Here is a 20,625-nt window from a genome sequence, read left to right on the forward strand (position 1 = left end):
GCAGCCGTCAATTTCAAGCGGGGCTGAAGGCAGCTGAAACTCTGCCTATGCAGCATTGCGAATACGCAGCGCTGGTTTCTAGGCGGGGTTTTCAAATATGGATTGTCATTATTTTAAGTGTATCTTAGGAAACAAAGAGAGAAGAATGGAGAACATGTACCGATAATCTGGTAAGTACAATTTGTGTTTATGTTTTTAAATACCGTATTTCCTGGGGTGTGGGGGTAGGGGTCACATCATTTGGGGAGTCTGGCCCGGGGTAAAGTTGCGGGAAGGGCACGAATGTTATGAAGGAGGGGATCGGCATCATGCCACTTGCCACGGTCCTTGCACGGAGGCGTGCAATGCCACTGCATTGAGGCCGGGGGGAGAAGTATCTTGGGTGGCTGCGAGCGGCCGCCGGGCCGGACAGCAGAACCGGCCGCCACCTAAGCGCCTTCTGCCTGCCCCCGCTCACCTCCGGCAGTTCTCTGTCTAAAAACCTCCCTCCTGCCGCTCGCTGGCCTCACTCATGTCAGCTTCCCACAAATCCTTAAATTCCGACAGGGCGATTGAGTTTACTCGGCTATGGGAATTTAAGGATTTGCGGGCAGCGGCTGACATGAGCGAGGTCAGTGAGCCGCAGGCGAGAGGTGTTCAGACGGAGAGCACTGCCAGAGGTGAGCGGGACGGCAGAAGGCGCTGAAGTGGCGGCCAGTTCCGCTGTCGGCTCCCGGCGGCCGCACGCAGCTACCCGAGCTGTTTCTATCCCCGGCTTCTAGTCCAGAGTGCTGCAGCAGCAATGAGTGAGTTACTGGCATTATCCCCGACCCCCTCCTTCTCAACACTCCTGCCCTCCCTGCAACTCTACTCCCTGGCACAGACTCTCCACACGCTGTGAAAGGAACTCTCCCCCCAATTGGTCTCTTGAACAAGTGTTGTCATTCAATTAGATGACAACTGATTCAACTTTTCCTTGTACTCCCGTTTTTCCCACCATCTCTCCACCTGCCATCACCCTTCACCCCTAGCCATTCAGTAATTCAGAATAAAGGAGACTTGGAAGCCTTGGGCAAACTGAATTGTTACTATCTTTATTTTTATTTTTTTTGTTTTACGGAGAGAACAATCTGCGCCTGCGCGGTTTAATTTTTTTTTAAAAAGCCGACTGACTGCCTACCTTGAGTAATTACTCACGGCACGTGCCTGGTGTGTGTGTGTGTGTGCGTGCATGTGTGTATAACACACACACACACGCACACGCACACACACACACACACACACACACACACACACACACACACACACACACACACACACACACACAATTTCTCTACTGGTGAAAGAGCTAATAGTCAAATCTAATGGTCAAATCTATAATTGAGTAGTTCTTCTACAAAAGCATAGACCAGCAGAACAAAAGAATGGCTCGGAGCCAAGTCTGAATGACTTTGTAAATTATATGGAACACAATATGGAGGACAGTTTGTCTTTTCAATATCGACATTAAGATTAACATGTGCTTCTTCAAGGCCATAAAGAAGCCAAGATTGAAAAAAAAATAGCTGACGCTCCAGAGATAACTTGCCATCGGATGAGCTTGATTTGGGCCCAGTTTTCCTATATTGTGAAAGGCTACAGAACCTTTTAGTCATGCCATATTCAGACTTGGTAGGAGTATTTTACTGATAAAAAAAATGTATAATTGTGCTAACTGTTCTTTGTTCTGCAAATGGGAGCCCGAGATGCACTGAGCAATGATTATGCTCATTGTAGATCTTTTGTCACTCCCGTTTGACGAATCAATTAAAGATTGCCATGGTCTACCTTCAACATTTGTTGCTATCTGCTGTTTAAGAAACAAACTTTCACATTTGGCTGTAGTCGGCAGGGATCTAGCTGGAACCAGCAACAGATGACTGAGTATCCCCATTCAACACCCCTGACATCCCCCATGCTCTCCCCTCACAATTTTACATACTCCAACCAACACATACTAATTCACCTGTCTCAATTCATCCATTCCGCACCGATTGCCTTCTCAACCCCCCCCCCCCCCCCCCCCCCCCCCCCGCCATCTATCCACCCCGCACTAATTCACACAACCCCCCTCCCTGACCCTATTGTGCCTAAAATGTCTTCAGAGCAAACATTGACTATGTTTGATAATGGAATGCAATCAAATGTGTTTTAATTCCCAATGTTATTATTTGTTTTAGTCCATAAAGATGGATTAATTAAATTGTGAACACGTGAAACATTAAAACAGCAGTGTTCGATTGTCACTGCCACCGTTGACACGTTGTTACAGAATTCATTTTAACGGCAAATCAATGCTCTTAATATGGAGTATCAGTACTGTAGTTATTTAATGAGCAACATTCACAACTATACGTTGGATTTATCCAGGTTTTATTTCTACAGTCGGTCATATTCATCACAAATTTGGTCAGGAGATATTTCAGTTGAAATTTTAACGTTAATTCTGAAGTGGGAATGATAGAAATAGCGTTTATCAATAATTTTTAAATCTGGTGCGTACAAACTGGGTATCTTCATTGCGGTTCACAACACGTACATCTAATCTGAATGTCCGGTAATGTGGCATTTTGACACCTTTAAACATATTACCAAAAGAATATTTGCTGCAGTTATGTCCTTTGGCCATCTCTTGTCAGTTAGTGTAATGCTTAACCTGTCAGATGGGTATAGTCAGTTTTAACAACTATTATCATAAAATGCCTTTAGAAATTTCCTTGCAACCTGTATATTTTGTTATGGTTAAATTATGTGGGAAGCGAGTGTTTCTGTACCAATAGCAATAACAACCCATGCTATGGCCATGTCATAGTAATTTTCGGTCTTTCACAGAAAACATGCTTGCATCAATCTGCAGTGTGCATGGTTAAGCATATATGTGACCATGGTCCAGGATTTATTGACACAGGTTGATCATACGCTGAATAATCCAACCACATTTTTGTTTGGAAGTGGAAAGAACTAATAGAAATTGCATTAATTGCAATGTGTGAAAAGAGTTGAGATACTGTATTATAATTTTGCTGCATGTCATTGTGGTATAATTCATGTCTTGATTGGTGAATTAGTTTGTGACTTTATTTGAAACAGAAATAATATGTGAATGTTTCATTGAGCATAATTCCAACTGGTAACTACGTACTTCGTCCGAGCACATTATCGCACGCGTCATGCAAACCGTCTTAAACAACTACCTAAACTTTCATTTGGCAACCTAAAAAGCTGCCAAGGTTGCCCGGCTGGCAACAGGGAAAAAAAGTTAAGTGAGAGCCCTGTTAAAGGATTGGGCACAGCAGGCTACAAAGGTTTTGTCACTAATTGTGTAATGGAAAGCCTGGTTGTCTTGAAATGAAGTGTATTGAAAAGACAATGTGTCTTGAAGAGACAGTGTTTTGAAAAGACTTGTGAATTTGCTACCAGAGAGAGTATCCAGATTGGGCTTTACAGACGGCAAAGGTTTGTTACAAATAGAGGATTGGGCTTAACAGGCTGATAAAGTGTGTTACAATTTGTGTACTAAGTTGTGTACTGACAAGTGATTTGGTATTTGGATAAACATGGAAATAATTTGGATAAGAGTGACGGAAAGACGGCTGCACAACACGTGTTATTTGAATCCTAAGAGCAACAAGGATTATAGAATATTGAATTATAAATTGACCAAGTCAGTAGGGGGCATATGGAATGTGGAGCCTATTGAAGGGAGAGGGAGAGAGGGAGAGAGGGAGAGAGAGAGAGAGAGAGAGAGGGAGGGTGAGAGGGAGAGGGGCAGAAAAGAAGTGGGTGGAGATGCGAGATAGTGGTTGGATGAATTATGCTTGTAAAAGAGGAATTGAATTGTGGAATAAAAGAATGGAAAATACTTAGTGGAATTTCAGTGGGCAGAGGAATAGGAGATAAGGGCTAAGGCAGAGAAAGAAAGGACTGTTAAGAGTTCGGAGAACAAAGCCGGTACCAGTAAGTCTTCTCGAGGTCCTCTTGAGCCCCTATGTCTGTCAATGCTGACACTATGTATAGAGAAAGGGAGAGGTGGCCAACCACAATCTGGATTACTGCCCAATCACAGCTCAGACCACTCCCATTTTGAACATTAGCACGCCCAACATTACATTGAACTACTCCCTTTGTTCATTTTAAATTCTCACTCCAACAAAGACGACGACTTTTGCAAACCTCCCAGTCTTAGTTCACAAAATCTGCCAGGGGAATTTCCTAGCTTGGTAATTCTGCAAATTGGTTCACACAGAAATTTTTATATTTTTTAAAAACAGAATGGCTTTTATCAGACAAGGGAGGGAAATGTAAAATTAATACAGAGATGTCTAATGTTTTGCACGATATTTTGGAAACGAGGGGGCTACACCACTTTGGCTAACTCCGCTCGGATTACATTTGTGTATTTTGCTTGTTTTTGTACTCGTTTTATTTCAATGTTAGAAGGGAGATATTTGTTCCAAACCCAATAGCTATTTCAAAAGTATTTTAAAATGTTCTTTCAAATTGTCACTCATCCAAGTTCTGGCTCTTACCCGATTACACAGATCTCCTTGTTCTTTCGAGTTGTCACTCATCAAGTTCTGTCTCTTATCAGTGTTCCTTTCAAAGCTACCAAGATACTGGCAGCTTCATTTTCCACAGACACAGTCCATACTACTGGGATCGGACAAAATTGGGATTATGTTGGAGGGGATTGTACCAGGTGCTACTACGACACCAACCGCCGTGAAGATTGAAGATTACTCCCGTTGGAGACATCTGATACGATTGACTGTAATGGAGAACCAAGAAAGGACAATGGGGCTATTGACCCTACTTTTTATCCTGAGGTTGGCCCAGATGGGCTGGACTTGGAGAAACACCCCAGCACCAAGATGTCCTGAATAAGGCTGACAACTGTCCTTACATTTATAACAATGCCAAAGATGGATCCATTACCATAGGTCATTGACATAACCAGAAAAAGGTGGCAGCTTATTCCAGAGCTACAGACCGAGCTGAAACAGATGAGAAATGTGCTCACCAATGCCCAATCTGAAAATGACCATCTCACTTCCATCACACAGCAGCTGAAGGAGAGCAATCAGGTTGTGGAGTTGAAAAGCCTTGATTTTGGAGTGCAACTCAGTTACAGAACTGGATTGAGGTAAATCCCAGCTGGGATCAAAGTGAGAAGTGAGTTGGGATGGATCAGACAACCAGTTGGCACTGATGGGGAAGGAAGAAAAATGCTGGTTTCACACGCTGATGGACGTGGGAGGAAGAACGACTTGATTTGTGAAAAAAACCCTACATTTGTGTTGAATGTGGACAGACTTTCAAACAAGTGAAGATGACAGAGAAATAATAGTTAAGAATGGCTCTTCAGATGAGTCTTTTCAACCATATTGGAAGAAGAAGAGTAAGTTATCAGTATGGATGCGATAAAACAATCTGGATAAAAACGTGGCCGGTAACCAAAGTCAAACTTGGAAAGGAAAGATTTCCCCACCGTGTATCGATGTCAGTATAAGGGTTGCTGTGCTGTTTACAGAGGAGTTGACGGACTTAAGAAACACATAAAAGAGCAACATGAAGAGGTGTGTGAAAGACATTGCCCCACCCAGGAGGTAACAAGGTGTTTACGAATGATCACTACCTGCAGCGCTATGTAACGGTGATCCATACAGAGGAACACCTTTACAGATCAGGAGAAAGTGCAAAGCCTTTGATCACAACTTCGGAAAGGCAAACCACATTGTATCAAGAATCTTGAAGCATTTTGAGTATCATATGACCAAGGGTCTAGAAAGAGAGAAGATGAACATTTTGAAACAGATGGACCTCTTGAAAGAGATTATTCATAACCCTATCCAGGAAGACAATGACTCAAACCTGGTGGGTAATCAGTGTGATGACAATCAGGACATTGATGAGGATGGCAATTATGGCGTTTCTGATGAGGACAATTGCCATTTTGTTCTCAACCCTGACCAGATCGATGCCGATAGTGACAGCAGAGGAGACAACCGCAAGGACGACTTTGACACCAACATCCCAGATATCTATGACATGCCCCGAGAACAGCGCCATCAGTGAGACTGACCTGCGGAAGTTCCAAGGGGGATGATTCTAACAGGGTAGTGCGCAACAAGGGCAGGGAGTTACTGCAGGGAGTTACTACCAACTCTGACCATGGCCTTGCTGACGAACGTCAGGAGTTAAACACCATAAACTTCAGTGGCACCTTCTACATCAACACAGACTACAATCTATGCTGGCTTTGTCTTTGGCTTCCAGTCCAGCAGCCGCTTCTACTTGGTGATGTGAAAGCAGGCTCAGACATAATATTCTAAATTAGTTCTTAGCAGGGTCTTAAATGATAGGAAAAAGACATCTCTACTCTTGTACTCAAATCCTCTTGGAACAACCATTTTCCGTCACATTAATCAGCTGTACGTGCATGCGACCTCTCAGTGATTTGTGAACAAATACACCCAGGTTTCTCTCATCATCTCTCATCATTTAAAAAGCCTTGTCTGCCTTTATGATTTCACACTAAACTAGATTACCTCATATGTTACGTTCATCTGTTACGCCCGGTATCTGGACGTGGCGCCGACAGACAAGAAGCCGAAGCAAAGAAGTCAAAGCCAAAGAACCGAATGGAAACAAGGTGGAAACGCCAATAAACCGAAAGAATTCGAAGACAAAACGCCTAATAACCGAAAGGATGGACCGCCTAAATGCAAACTAACCGAAAGGGCAGTACGCCTAAAAGTCAACGAACGAAAAGCTGCGTTGCCTGAAAGTAAACTTACCGAATGGCCGCTCTGTCGAAACGCCACCTACCCGAAAGGCGGCGTCGCCTACAGGCCAAAGGACCGACTGCCGCTCAACAGAAACGTCCAATAATGGGAAGGGTATAAAACAATGTATCCAGAAGAGCACAGTGGCCTCTGACATTCTTAAATCGAAGAACTTTGGAACCACCAGGATTCTTCATAGAGCTGGCCGAGCGGCCAAACTGAGCAATCGGGGGAGAAGGGCCATGCTCAGGGAGGTAACCAAGAACCCGAAGGTCACTCTGACAGAGCTCTAGAGTTCCTCTGTGGAGATGGACAAACCTTCCAGAAGGACAATTGTAGATGGTCCATGCATGCAACCAATAATATAGCTACCTCAGTACCACTAACCACGCTTTAGTTATCAAGTATAATAACTCTCTCTCTATCTCTCCCTCCCTCTCTTCGTTCCAGCATGGTTATAGACTGCTAGTAGTCAGTGCTGGAATGTGTTTAACTTGAGTGATCATTAAACTATAAGTAAAGTTACAAGTGTGTCAGACTTAACTTCTTTACATGGTGTCAGATAGTTAAAACGCGCGCCTCCTGTTCATCGGGTTTTATTTCTTTATAAGTGTTGCTTTATCGGAGTTTTTTTCTCGCACCCTCTACCACCATGGCCTCCTCGTGCCGCAAGCCCTTGCCCCTTGTCTTTGATGACGACATAGCGGAGCGCTGGGCGACTTTTGAGTTGGATTTCACACACTACATGAATATCGTTCACCGTAACGATCCCGACGCTGTCAAAGCATCTCTCCTGTTGAACCTTGCCGGTCCTGATGCCATGAGGAGAACACTTGCTTTTGCCTACAATCCCGCGGTCCAGGATGACAACGATCAGGTTCTAGTACCTGTGGAATCTGCCAACGAACCGGTATGTTTGCTACGGAAGTTTGCTGAAATTTGTGACGCCCTCTAACCGCATTTTAGAGCGAGCCAAGTTCTTTACGTGGAAACAACAGCCCGATGAGCCAGTTGAGTGTTTTATTGCTGATCTGCGCTATCTCGCCCAGAGGTGCCGATTTGAAAATATGACTGACCAGCTTACTAGGGCATTTTAGTACCGGAGATGATGTATCAGAAGTTGCGATCGGAGCTGCTGAGAAAGCCAGATCTTACTCTGACCGAGGCCATGCACGCATGCAGGTTGGCCGAAGTTGTTGACCCGCAGTTCGGACAGCGGGAGTCTGATAGCCGAGCTATCAATCTAACGGTTTTCAACAGACCGTGTCCCAAAATAGACTACAATAGACCTGTGCCGCGGACAAGCTACCACCCCCGGCGCTCACGTTGTTAAAAATTGCCCCAATTGCAATTATGTGCATTCTATGCAGTCGCAGTGCCCGGATTACGGAAAATCCTGCAATTTCTGCAAGAAATTTAACCATTTCTCTGCTGCCTGCCGGTCTCGTGGGAAACTTCCCCCAGCTTCTAGACAAGTATTAAACAACCTGGTACAGTCGATAACGAGTTTGGTTCCCAGTCCTCTCTCGACACTGCCCACGACTCTGAGCCAATTAGTTCTCAACGAGATGCTAGTGTATTCACCCTCCTACACGCACCTGTTCTACTCCCTGATCCATCGGTCCTCGTTACTGTCAACAATCATTCTTTCTCCGCTAAGCTTGATACTGGGGCAAAAGTCAATGTTATGTCAACAAGCCTGTTCAAGAAGATTAGACTTAATGAGCTGCTGACTGCAGACCGTTTGACTTTACATTCTTATGGGGGTGAGGTGCTGAGACCTGTGGGGAAGGCCACTTTCAATTGTGCGCTGCAGAAGTTATCGCGGCCTCTCCTGTTCTATGTTCTCGACTATGACTGTGTGACTCTGTTGGACAACCAGGCATGCCAGGACCTAGGACTGGTGTCCTTCGACCGCACCGTCAATGAAGTGCAGGTGTTGCTGAATCCGATGTCTGAGTACCCGGACCTGTTCGACAATGAGCTGGGCAAGCTACCTCTCATTTACAAAATCGCCACCGACCCGAAAATGGTGCCAGTGGTCCGTGCACCACACAGATTATCCCTCGCTATGAAGGATAAAGTTGAGTCTATGCTGAAAAGCATGGTCACGATGGGAGTGCTGGAAGCGGTTAGCGAACCCAGACTGGGTTTTCACCATGGTCGCCACCCTGAAAAAGGACAAGAACGAGACACGGGTGTGCATCAATCCGAAGGACCTGAACCTCGCGATAAGGCAACGACACTACCCCATGAGGACCGTGGAAGACGTTGCAGCTCAAGTCGGCCAGGCCACGGTCTTCTCTGTCCTTGATGCCAAGAGCTCTTTCTGGCAAATACCTCTCGACAAACGCTCCTCCGACCTGACAACGAGGTGTTTCAGCGGTCCATGGAACAGCTGTTCGCTGGCATGCCGTGTGCCATCATCGTGGATGATATCCTAGTCTATGGGAAGAACACCGCCGAACATGACAAGAACCTCCGCCGGGTCCTGGACCGGGCCCGACAGATCAATTTGAAACTGACCGAAAAAAAATGCAGGTTCCGCATATCCGAAGTGCTTTACATCGGGCATATCTTCACTTCTAACGGTCTGAAGCCCGACCCGCAAAAGACAAATGCAATCTCCCAGATGTCAGCCCCCACCGACGTTCTCGGTTTGCAGCAATTCCTGGGCATAGTCAACTACCTGGGGAAGTTCATCCCCAATCTCAGTGAACTGAGCTCGTCCCTGAGACAGCTAACAAAAAAGGACACTGCCTGGTCCTGGTTTCCACAACACCAGCAGGCTTTTGAACGGCTGAAGTCTATGTTGACCCGTACCCCGACCTTAAAATTCTTCGACCTGCGCCGTCCCATTGTTGTTACCTGTGATGCCTCTTGTTTTGGACTAGGTGCTGCCTGCCTGCAGCTCTACGACGACGGATCGCTGCTACCGGTCTCGTATGCCTCTCGGGCCATGACCGACACGAAGCAACAGTACGCTCAGATCGAGGAGCTTCTGTCGGTGGTGTTCGCCTGCTCCAAGTTCAAAGACTTCCTCTTCGGCAGCAAATTCACAGTCAAAACGGACCACCAGCCATTAGTGACCATCCTCAACAAACCGATACATGTTGCCCCCGCAAGGCTTCAGCGCATGATGCTGCAGCTCCAGCGTTTTGATTTCAACATCGTTTACAAGAAGGGCACTGAGATGCATGTGGCTGACACCCTGTCTCGTGCCCCACTAGCCTCCTGCGACCGCCACCCCTACCAGCAGGAGGACCTGCTGGTACTGAACGTCAACTTCGTCCCAACCAAGCAGCTACAGTGCCTGACCGAGCACACCGCCGCTGACTCTGCATTGCAGCAGCTCGCAGCCGTTATCAAGCGCGGGTGGCCCGACAGACGCACCTCTTTGCCGTCGGGTGCCCACCCTTTCTTCCTAGTCCATGATGAACTGGTGATCCAAGACGGTGTCATCGTCAAGGGCCACAAGGTCGTGGTTCCTGCCTCCCTCTACGATCTATACTTCAATGCTGCCCACAGCGGTCATCCCGGTGTCGATGCTACCATTTCTCATGCCCAAGCACAATTTTACTGGCCCGGTATGGCCAAATACATCAGGGACAGAGTGTCCTCCTGTCCCTCCTGCAACGACCTTGCCCCACACCAGCAGCGCCAGCCTCTTTTGCTGCAGCCGGCTCCTACCATGCCCTGGACATCGCTGGCTGGTGACATATTCGAATGGCGGGGCAAGCAGTTCCTCGTCCTGGTCGACTCGTACTCCAACTGGTTCGAGGTGGACATACTTCCCTCCATCACCTCCGAGATGGTCATCAGCAAGCTGCGCAGGCACTTCGCCACTTTCGGTGCCCCTGTATGCTTGCAGACCGACAACGGCCGACAATTCACTAGCGCCGAATTCAAGGCTTTCGCCGCCAGGTGGAACTTTCATCACTACACCAGCAGCCCTGAGTATCCACAGAGTAATGGCCTGGCCGAACGGGCTGTGCGGAGTGCTAAGGCTCTGCTGGAGCAGTCGCGCCTGTCCAACTGCGATTACTACCTGGGCTAACTAAACCTTTGAAACATCTCCCGGGACCCAGCCATGAGTTCCCCTGCCCAGCGTCTGATGTCGAGGATGACAAGACCGCCCATGCCAATCGCCCAACAGGCCCTGATACCCAAAGTGCTCGAGCCTGCCACTGTCCAACAGCGGATTGACCAGAAGCATGAAAGCCAACGACATTCGCACGATAAGTCCTGCCGCCCCCTTTCTCCTCTACTGCCAGGCCAAGTCGTTCGAATGCAGACTACGACCGGCTACTCCCGCCTCGCGACCGTGGTCGGTATGGCTGACTCCCCAAGATCTTACCTGGTGGACTATGAAGGGACTGTCTATCGTCGGAGCCGTCAACACCTACTGGCCGGGAACGAGCCGAAGCCTGCACCCGCGGGTCCTTATGCTCCTCCGTTGCCGTTCCAGCCTGTCACTGCTGATCTCCCTGCTGTTCCCCACATGCCGCGCACCCCTCCGCTGCTGCCATCTCCTCCTCCTTTGCGTTCTCCTCCTCCTTGGCCGCCTGGTTTTGGCCGGGTTTCTTCACCTCCTCTGAGCCCACCTCCCCCTCGTGCCTTTCCAGCTTCTACTGCGCTCGATCCTGCTTTAACATTCTCGCCTGCTTCCGATACGCCTTCTTTTCTTTCCGATGGGGGGAGGGGGGGGGAGGGGAAGGTATTGTACGCATGCGTTCGGGTCGCATTGTCAAGCCGCCTGTTCACTGCGGCGACTTTGCTTAAACTCGCATGCCCTGTACTGTTACATTGCCACGGCTCTAATTCTGTTTGATTTCTAAAGGGAAGGATGTAGATGGTCCATGCATGCAACCAATAATATAGCTACCTCAGTACCACTAACCACGCCTTAGTTATCAAGTATAATAACTCTCTCTCTATCTCTCCCTCCCTCTCTTGGTTCCAGCACGGTTATAGACTGCTAGTAGTCAGTGCTGGAATGTGTTTAACTTGAGTGATCATTAAACTATAAGTAAAGTTACAACTGTGTCAGACTTAACTTGTTTACAACAACTATATCTGCAGCCCTCCACCAATCAGGCCTTTATGGTAGAGTAGCCAGATGGAAGCCACTCCTCAGTAAAAGGCACATGACAGCCTGCTTGGAGTTTGCCAAAAGGCACCTAAAGGACTCTCAGACCATGAGAAACAAGATTCTCTGGTCTAATGAAACTAAGATTGAACTCTTTGGCATGAATGCCAAGCGTCACATCTGGAGGAAACCAGGCACCGCTCATCACCTTGGTTCTTGGTTCTTGGTCCTCCAAAATATTCCAAATGGAATTTAAACTGGAGGTGGTGGAGGGAGGAATAAGCCAGAAACGGTTATTGGGAAGAAAGAGCTACTTTAAATTTAGTTGCATCTGGTTGGGTAACTATAGTAGGGTGGAGATTATTCCATGCTTTTATTGTGCGGGAGAAGAACGAATTGCTGTCCACATCTGTCTTTGTAGCTGGGATCACAAATTGGATCGAATGCCCTCATCTGCTCCTAATTGGTTTGAGTTTGGTGTAGGTCTTGTAATCTATATCGAGCTGACCATTTAACATTTTGTAAAAACAGGTCAAATGGTGATCTTCACGTCTGTCTTGGAGAGGGTTCCAACCCAGAGAATTCAGAAGTTTGGTGACACTCACTTTATTAAAGTGTTAGTAACAAATCGAGCTGCCTGTCTTTGGACACGTTCGATGGAAGAAATGTTTTTATTTGTGTATGGGTCTCATGCTGTGACTGCGTAGTCCAAATGAGGTCTAACGAGGGTGAAGTATAGCTTCTCCTTGACAGAAGTTGAAGAATGATGAAAGTTGTGCCTCAGAAAGTTTAGGACACCTGTTGCTTTCACCGTTGCATGATGAGTCTGACCATTCCTACGCAGATCATTCTGCAATTTGATGCCAAGATACTTGGTTTGTTTGGATTCTTCAAGGGTGGCACCAAGTATATTGTAAGATGTTTCGCCTGGATTCCTCTTTCTGGTGACACGCATGGTTTCACATTTGGAAGGGTTGAACTGCATGCCCCATTGTTGTGATCACTCAACCATAGTATCTAGATCCTTTTGGAGAGCATCTTCATCATCAGCTGACTTAATTGGACTATACAGCAAACAATCATCAGCGAATAATCTGGTCATACTTGCGAACTTTTCATGGATGTCATTTATGTAAAGCAAAAATAGATGTGGGCCAAGTACTGTGCCTGGCCAATACTATACCTAAGGTGAAGCATGCTGGTGGCAGCATCATGCTGTGGGGATGTGTTTCAGAGGCAATAACTTGGAAACTAGTCAGGATTGAGGGAAAGATGAACGGATCAAAGTACAGAGTGATCCTTGATGAAAACCTACTCCAGAGCATTCTGGACCTCAGACTGGGGCGGAAGTTTGCCTTCCAACAGGACAACAACCCTAAGCGCACATCCAAAACAACGCAGGAGTGGATTTGTGACAAGTCTGTGAATGTCCTTGAGTGGCCCAGCCAGGGCCTGGACTTGAACCCAATCAAACATTTTTGGAGGGACCTGAAAATAGCTGTGCACTGATGCTCCCCATCCAACCTGGCAGAACTTGAGAGGATCTGCAGAGAAGAATGGGAGAAATTACCCAAATACGGGTCTGCCAAGCTTGTAGCATCATACCCAAGATGGCTTGAGGCTGTAATCGCTGCCAAAGGTGCCTCAACAAAGTACTGAGTAAAGGGTCTGAATACTTATGTAAATGCAATATTTCAGTTATTTATTTTTATCTGCTTTGCAAAACTTTCTAAACACCTGTTTTCGCTTTTTTATTATGGACTCTTGTGTGTAAATTGATGATAAAAAAATGAATTTATTCCATTTTAGAATAAGGATGTAACATAATGAGGAAAAAGTGAAGGCGTCTGAAAACTTTCTGAATGCAGTGTAATTTGCCTTTATCTCTCTGATGCCACTGTACATTGCCTTCACCACGTACACAGACACCCAGCTTTGTCCCATCAGCAAAACTGGATATACTGCATTTAGTAATTTGTGAACGGCTCCCGCCACAGAACAGATTCCTGTGCCATTCTGAGCCCCTGCTATAAACTCTCAATTTCACAACAATCCATTTATTTCTGCCATTTCCTGACTTTAACAAATTTGTTTAACAAATTCTCAGTTAATGTCAGGAATATTACCTGAACAGCATACACTCTAAGATAGACACAAAATGCCAGCGTTAATCAGTGGGTCAGGCAACGTCTCTGGAGAAAATACATAGGTGATGTTTCAGGTGGGGACCCTTCGTCAGACTCAAACACCATATTGATGTCAGGCCAACTGTGTTCCGCGGGCAGGGGCTGTGTTCCGCGGGCGGGGACTGTGTTCTGTGGGTATTATCCGCGGGCCGTGGGTGGGGGGTATTATCCGCGGGCAGAGGCTGTGTTCCAGGCGGGGGCAGGGCTGTGTCCAAGAGCGGCGGTGGCGACCACCGCGATGAGCCGGGTGCCACTTCGTGCAGCTGGGGCTGGGAACTGCTGAGTGCGACAGGAGCTGGGGACAGGAGCTGCTGAGTGAGTCCAGAGCTGTGTCCTGGAGCCGCTGAGCACGCACACACCTCCCTCCCCCATACTATACACACCACCCCCCCCCCCACACCCCCCCCCCAACCACACACCATCCCTTCCCACCCCCAACCCCCTCCCCGCCCCCATACCCCCTCCCCTACCACCCACACACACCCAGCCCCACAACCTTCCCACCCCACAGCTTATTCTACAATACTAGTAAGTCAACTAATCACACTAAACCTGTAGCTAGCTCATCACTATTTCTTGAAAAATGTCTGCATCTTCTTCCAATAAAACTGAAAATATTGGTTTAATTTTCTTTTCTTTATCCATGTCTCACATTAACTTTTGCGAACTTTTTCCTTTTTCATTTCTGTGAACAAGTAGGGTTGAACTGCAGGTTTTCATAAACAGCAATGGGAGAATGATAAAACTGTGTTATTGGCTATTACATACAACGCTAGAATCAAGTCCCTGGCTTCATCATATAGTGCGAGAATGCTACCTAAAAAACTAGTGCAAGAAAGGTTAATCCTAACAATTCCACCATTATAAAAGGGTATTAGAAACTAGAATAAAAAAATTAAATCATGGCCATCTCTATAGCATTAAAACTCTCATCTTGTATATGTGTGTATATGTGTGTGTCTTTATATTTTCGCAAAAACATTACGCGGTTACATATTCTGACTCACATTTTCCCCCTCTAAGCAGAACAGCACTTAAGATTTTATGCTTTATTTCACGACATTGCTGATTAAAGTTTAAAAAATAAAAAAAACGCCCGTTTGAAACGATCAGCTTCCACTGATAACGCCACAATAAGGTGGGCGGGCACGATGGCTCGGCTCGGAGCCCATTTCACACACGCCCACCCGTGGCCTCACCTGGGGTCCTCGAGTCCACGCCCGCCTGCGGTGTCGCTCAGGGTTCTTGGGACCACCCCCGGCCTCACTCAGGGTCCTCAGGTCCATGCCCACCGGCGGCCTCACTCGGATCCTTGATACAACTCCTGCTCGCGGCCTTGCTCGGGGTCCTCGGGACCATGCCCAACGGCCTCGCTCGGGGTCCTCGGGTCCACGCCTCCGCAGCCTCGCTCAGGATCCTCAGGTCCGCGCCCTCACTCGGAGTCCTTGGGTCTACATCCGCCTGCGGCCTCGCTCGGGTCTACGTCCGCCCAGGGCCTCGCTCGGGTCCACGTCCGTCTGCGGCCTGGTGCCGGGTGGAGAGGCTGCTGCTGTGGACCGAGCCCAGCAACTGGGCCTGGAAGGCCAAGCCCGGGGCTTGTGATGGGGCTGTGACCGGGGCAGAGAAAGAAGCCGCTGGTGGAACCAAGGACAAGCCGGGGTCAGGGACGAGACCGGAGATGAAGTCGGGGCCTGGACAGGAGCCCATGAATTGGCCAAGCTGACGGCTGCAGTCTACAGCCAGGGCCAGGCTGAGTTCAAGAAACAGGGACCGAGTTCCAGGCCCTGCTCTACAACCAGGGTAGGTGTTGCGGCAGGGAATGGGAGTGAGGGGAGAATGAGGGAAATGAGGAGGGAGATGGGGTGGGGTCGCTTCTCCCTCCCTCTCTGCTCCTCTCCCTCTCTATCCCTATCCCCCTCCTTCTCTAACCCCCTCCCCCCCCCCCTCTCTACCCCACTCCTTCACAACCCCCTCCCTCTCAACCCCCCTCACCTCCCTTTCTATCCACTCCCCGACACCCCTCCATCTCCCCCACCCTCTCTACTCTAGGGAGTGGCGAGTATTGGGACCTATGGGTGAGTGGCGGAGTATTGGTTCGTATGTTGAAGACCAGCTTCGACTAGCTACGACTAACTTTGGGAAAATTGGACATCGAATAGTGGAGAATGAAGACCACCTCCTTCAATCTCCTTCAACCTCCCTTCAACCTCCCTTTGACTACAATGAAGACTATCTACGACTACCCTCGATTACCTACGATTAACATGCCGACCTACTATGACTAAACCTACGAGTAAAAAACATATCGATTTTTTCAATGGCGATCTTTTTTTACTTGCGGGCAATTTTTAACATATTTATTAAAAAACACGCCGCGACCTAGCTGAGGCCTCGAGTATGCTGTGACCACTCTTGAGCATGAAGGAGAGTTACAAAGAGTTCCTACGACCTTGTGTCGACCATGCTGCGAGTATGAGTCGAGGGCAAACTTGCCAGCAGTCGCGGATTAGGTCGCCCAAGTGGGACAGCCCCTTAAGAAGGTCAGAGTAGGGAGAAAATTAGAACATGGATAGAACTTATTCAATCAGAGGAATTGCTAAATAGTTAAAGGACTAATGTCGAAGTCCACGCGTTGTGTAAACACTCTGTTTAATAATTAACTGCCCTGTCACTCAAGCACATCCACTCAAGCACATCAATTAACATCCAGTTAATATTTGACTACTACTACTGTGCTGTCCCTCGTGAGCAAACCTTCGAATTCTAACAGCCCGCTCCCCCGACCACGTCATTGATTGGCCCAGATCACGTACGTTCCACACGAGTGTTCAAGCCCGACCCCGACCAATGATGGTAAGATACCAAAATGGCTCAGGCCGCCACACCAGCAACAATATAGAGAGTACAGCAATGGTTTGGGAACCCTCTCTCCTGGACTTAACTGCACTGGGTCCTAGTGCCGGTCTGCCCAGCCTTGCTAACCTCAGTGGCTGCTCCACTGACCTTCCCCCATCCCCCCCTAACCATGTCACCCCCGCTCTTCCCCACCCACATTACAGCCCTCTCTCCCCCCCACCCCTTGACCACCCACCACTACTCCAACACCCACAACCCCCCCCTACACATCGCCCCGTCCCCAGTCCACCCACCTGCCTGCCTCTGGCCCCAACTCCCACCCCTGCCGGGTGTTCACCATCCCCCCGACCTCCCCCTCTCCCACACCCAACCGTCTGTCCACAGCAGAGGTCTTACCTTTGTCCCCCTCCGTCCCCATCTCAATGAGTTCCGCGCCCACCATGACTTGGAGCGCTTCTACCGTCGTCTCCGCCTGACAGCGCACTTCCATGGGAAGGAGTCCTCGCCCCCCAATGATGACCCTTTTTCCCGTCTCCAACGCACCCCCTCCTCGTGGAACCCCCCTCGTAAAGTCCCGGCTCTGGAACTCTTTATTCAGAACTGCCGCCGCGACGTCAACGGCCTCAACTTCTCCACTCCCCTGTCTCACTCTAATCTTTCCCCCTCTGAACGCACTACCATTGAATCCCTCCGCAAAAACCCAGATTGGGTCATCAAACCAGCCGACAAGGGAGGTGCCGTGGTAGTCTGGCGCGACGATCTCTACAAAGCTGAGGCCACGCGCCAACTCTCGGACACCTCCTCCTACTTACCCTTGGACCATGACCCCACTGACGAGCACCAGACCACCATTTCTAGCACCATCACCGACTTCATCAATTCCCACGCCCTGCCCGACCAAGCTTCCAACCTTATCGTTCCCCAGCCCCGCACGGCCCGTTTTTACCTTCTCCCCAAAATCCACAAACCCGGCTCTCCCGGCAGACCCATTGTCTCTGCGTGTTCGTGCCCCACCGAACTCATCTCCACATACCTTGACTCCATCCTATCCCCCTTGGTCAAATCCCTTCCTACCTATGTTCTAGACACCTCAGACACTCTCCGCCGCCTCCACGCATTCCACTCTCTAGGCCCTCACCCCCTCATCTTCACCATGGATGTCAAGTCACAATACACCTCCATCCCCCACCAGGATGGCCTCAAAGCCCTCCGGTTCTTCCTCGACCAGAGGAGCAACCTATACCCAGCCACTGACACTCTCCTCCGCTTGGCGGAGTTGGTCCTCACCCTCAACAACTTTACATTTGACTCCTCCCATTTCCTCCAAACACAAGGCGTAGCTATGGGCACACGCATGGGCCCCAGCTACGCCTGCCTCTTTGTCGGGTACGTTGAACAATCCTTGTTCAATACGTACCAGGGCCCCATCCCCGACCTCTATCTCCGTTACATTGACAACTGCTTTGGGGCCACCTCCTGCACCTACACACAACTGACTGACTTCATCCACTTCACCACCAACTTCCACCCGGCACTCCAATACACCTGAATCATTTCCGACACTTCCCTACCATTCCTTGACCTCACCATCTCCATCGCAGGGGCAGACTCCTGACGGACATACATTACAAACCCACTGACTCACATGGCTATCTGGACTACACGTCTTCCCACCCTGCCCCCTGTAAAGACTCCATCCCCTACTCCCAATTCCTCCGCCTACGCCGCATCTGTTCCCTGGATGAGACATTCCATACCAGGGCATCAGAAATGTCCTCGTTCTTCAGGGAACGGGGATTCCCCTCCGCCACCATAGATGAAGCTCACAACAGGGTCTCCATACCCCGTAACACTGCTCTCTCTCCCCATCCCCGCACTCGCAACAAGGGCAGAGTCCCTCTGGTCCTCACCTTTCACCCCACCAGCCGGCAAATACAACACATAATCCTCCGCCATTTCCGCCACCTCCAACGTGACCCCACCACTCGCCACAGCTTCCCATCTCCCCCCATGTCTGCCTTCCGCAAAGACCGCTCCCTCCGCAACTCCCTTGTCAATTCTTCCCTTCCCTCCCGCACCACCCCCTCCCCGGGTACTTTCCGTTGCAACCACAATAAATGCAACACCTGTCCCTTTACCTCCCCCCTCGACTCCATTCAAGGACCCAAGCAATCGTTCCAGGTGCGACAAAGGTTCACCTGCATCTCCTCCAACCTCATCTACAGCATCCGCTGCTCTAGGTGTCAGCTGATTTACATCGGGGAGACCAAGCGCAGGTTGGGCGATCGTTTCGCCGAACACCTCCGCTCAGTCCGCAATAACCAACCTGACCTCCCGGTGGTCAGCACTTCAACTCCCCCTCCCATTCCTAATCCGACCTCTCTGTCCTGGGTCTCCTCCATTGCCACAGTGAGCAACAGCGGAAATTGGAGGAACAGCACCTCATATTCCGCCTGGGGACCTTGCGTCCGGATGGCATTAACATTGACTTCTCCCAATTTTACTAGCCCTTGCTGTCTCCTCCCCTTCCTTAACCCTCGAGCTGTCTCCTCACAATCTCCTATCCGCCCGCCCTCGGGCTCCTCCTCCTCCCCTTTTCCTTCCTTCTCCCCCCCCACCCCCCATCAGTCTGAAGAAGGGTTTCGGCCCGAAACGTCGCCTATTTCCTTCGCTCCATAGATGCTGTTGCACCCGCTGAGTTTCTCCAGCAATTTTGTGCACCTTCGTTTGGGAATCTAGTATTGGACTATCATTGCTTTGATGCTTAGATAAATATTAAATGATTTGCAATAAGGATAAAGACAAACTTCACTGCTGATATAAATTAGAGTGTTGGTAGGAGACGCATCTACACCCAGTAGAGTATACCTGGAGGAATTATAGACTGAGCTAAGTTATATTAGATAATTTAGAAATAACATTCAAAAGAGGAAACATTGTGGAACTGGGAAGGTAATAAATAATAAATAATAATGGGAAGTTTATAGGAAACATCCTCAGCTTTTTTTCTTCTCTGGGAAAGGGAAGTAGTTCTGGGGTTTTAATGGAAAACATCCCCAAGTCATCAGTCAGATATAAAAAAGACAAAAAAAGACAAAGAAGAACACAGTGGGTCAAACACCATCTGTGGGAGCAAAATGGACAGTCCACATTTTGGGATGGGACTCTTCACCTAGATTGTTTGTTGGTATATGTCGCTTACAAGCTAAATTGCGTTTGCTAGCACATGACGTAATTTGAAAAAACACCAAAAAACCTTGTTCTAGCTAAGCCAAAATATGCCAAAAGGGGAAGAGAAAACTTAACATTGTAAATAGCACCAAGGGTAATTAGAAGTGTACTTGATTGGATATCTAAGCTATAAGAAAATATGCATTCAGGTATATTTGATTTTGAAAATAAGCTAATGATGGTCCAACTCCATTGCAGTTTTAAAAAGACAATAGTTCATTCATAGACAGGGCAAATAAATGAAATATTACAGAGGCTGCTGAATTTATTGACTGCTTAGCTGAAATAATAGCAATGAAACTATAAAATGTTGTTAAAACTGTTATTATTTTTTTCATGAGTCATTGAAGAGTACATGTGATGAAGTGAATAAAGAAAGTTTCAAATTTTAATGTTGTGCGTCTTGTGAAAATTATCTTTCCTATTTTTGCACTGCCATGTGTCTTAAAGAACTAGGGAA

At 48.2% G+C, this 20,625-nt stretch overlaps 1 protein-coding gene across 8 annotated transcripts in view; it reads right to left on the reverse strand.

Moving 5' to 3' along the window:
- LOC129700482 (MAX gene-associated protein-like) overlaps positions 1–20,625 on the reverse strand; it is a 196,367-nt gene that overhangs the window by 59,559 nt on the left and 116,183 nt on the right. The gene's annotated exons all lie outside the window — the stretch shown is intronic.

This window comes from Leucoraja erinacea, chromosome 9 (genome assembly GCF_028641065.1).
Source record: "Leucoraja erinacea ecotype New England chromosome 9, Leri_hhj_1, whole genome shotgun sequence".
Lineage (NCBI taxonomy): Eukaryota > Metazoa > Chordata > Chondrichthyes > Rajiformes > Rajidae > Leucoraja > Leucoraja erinaceus.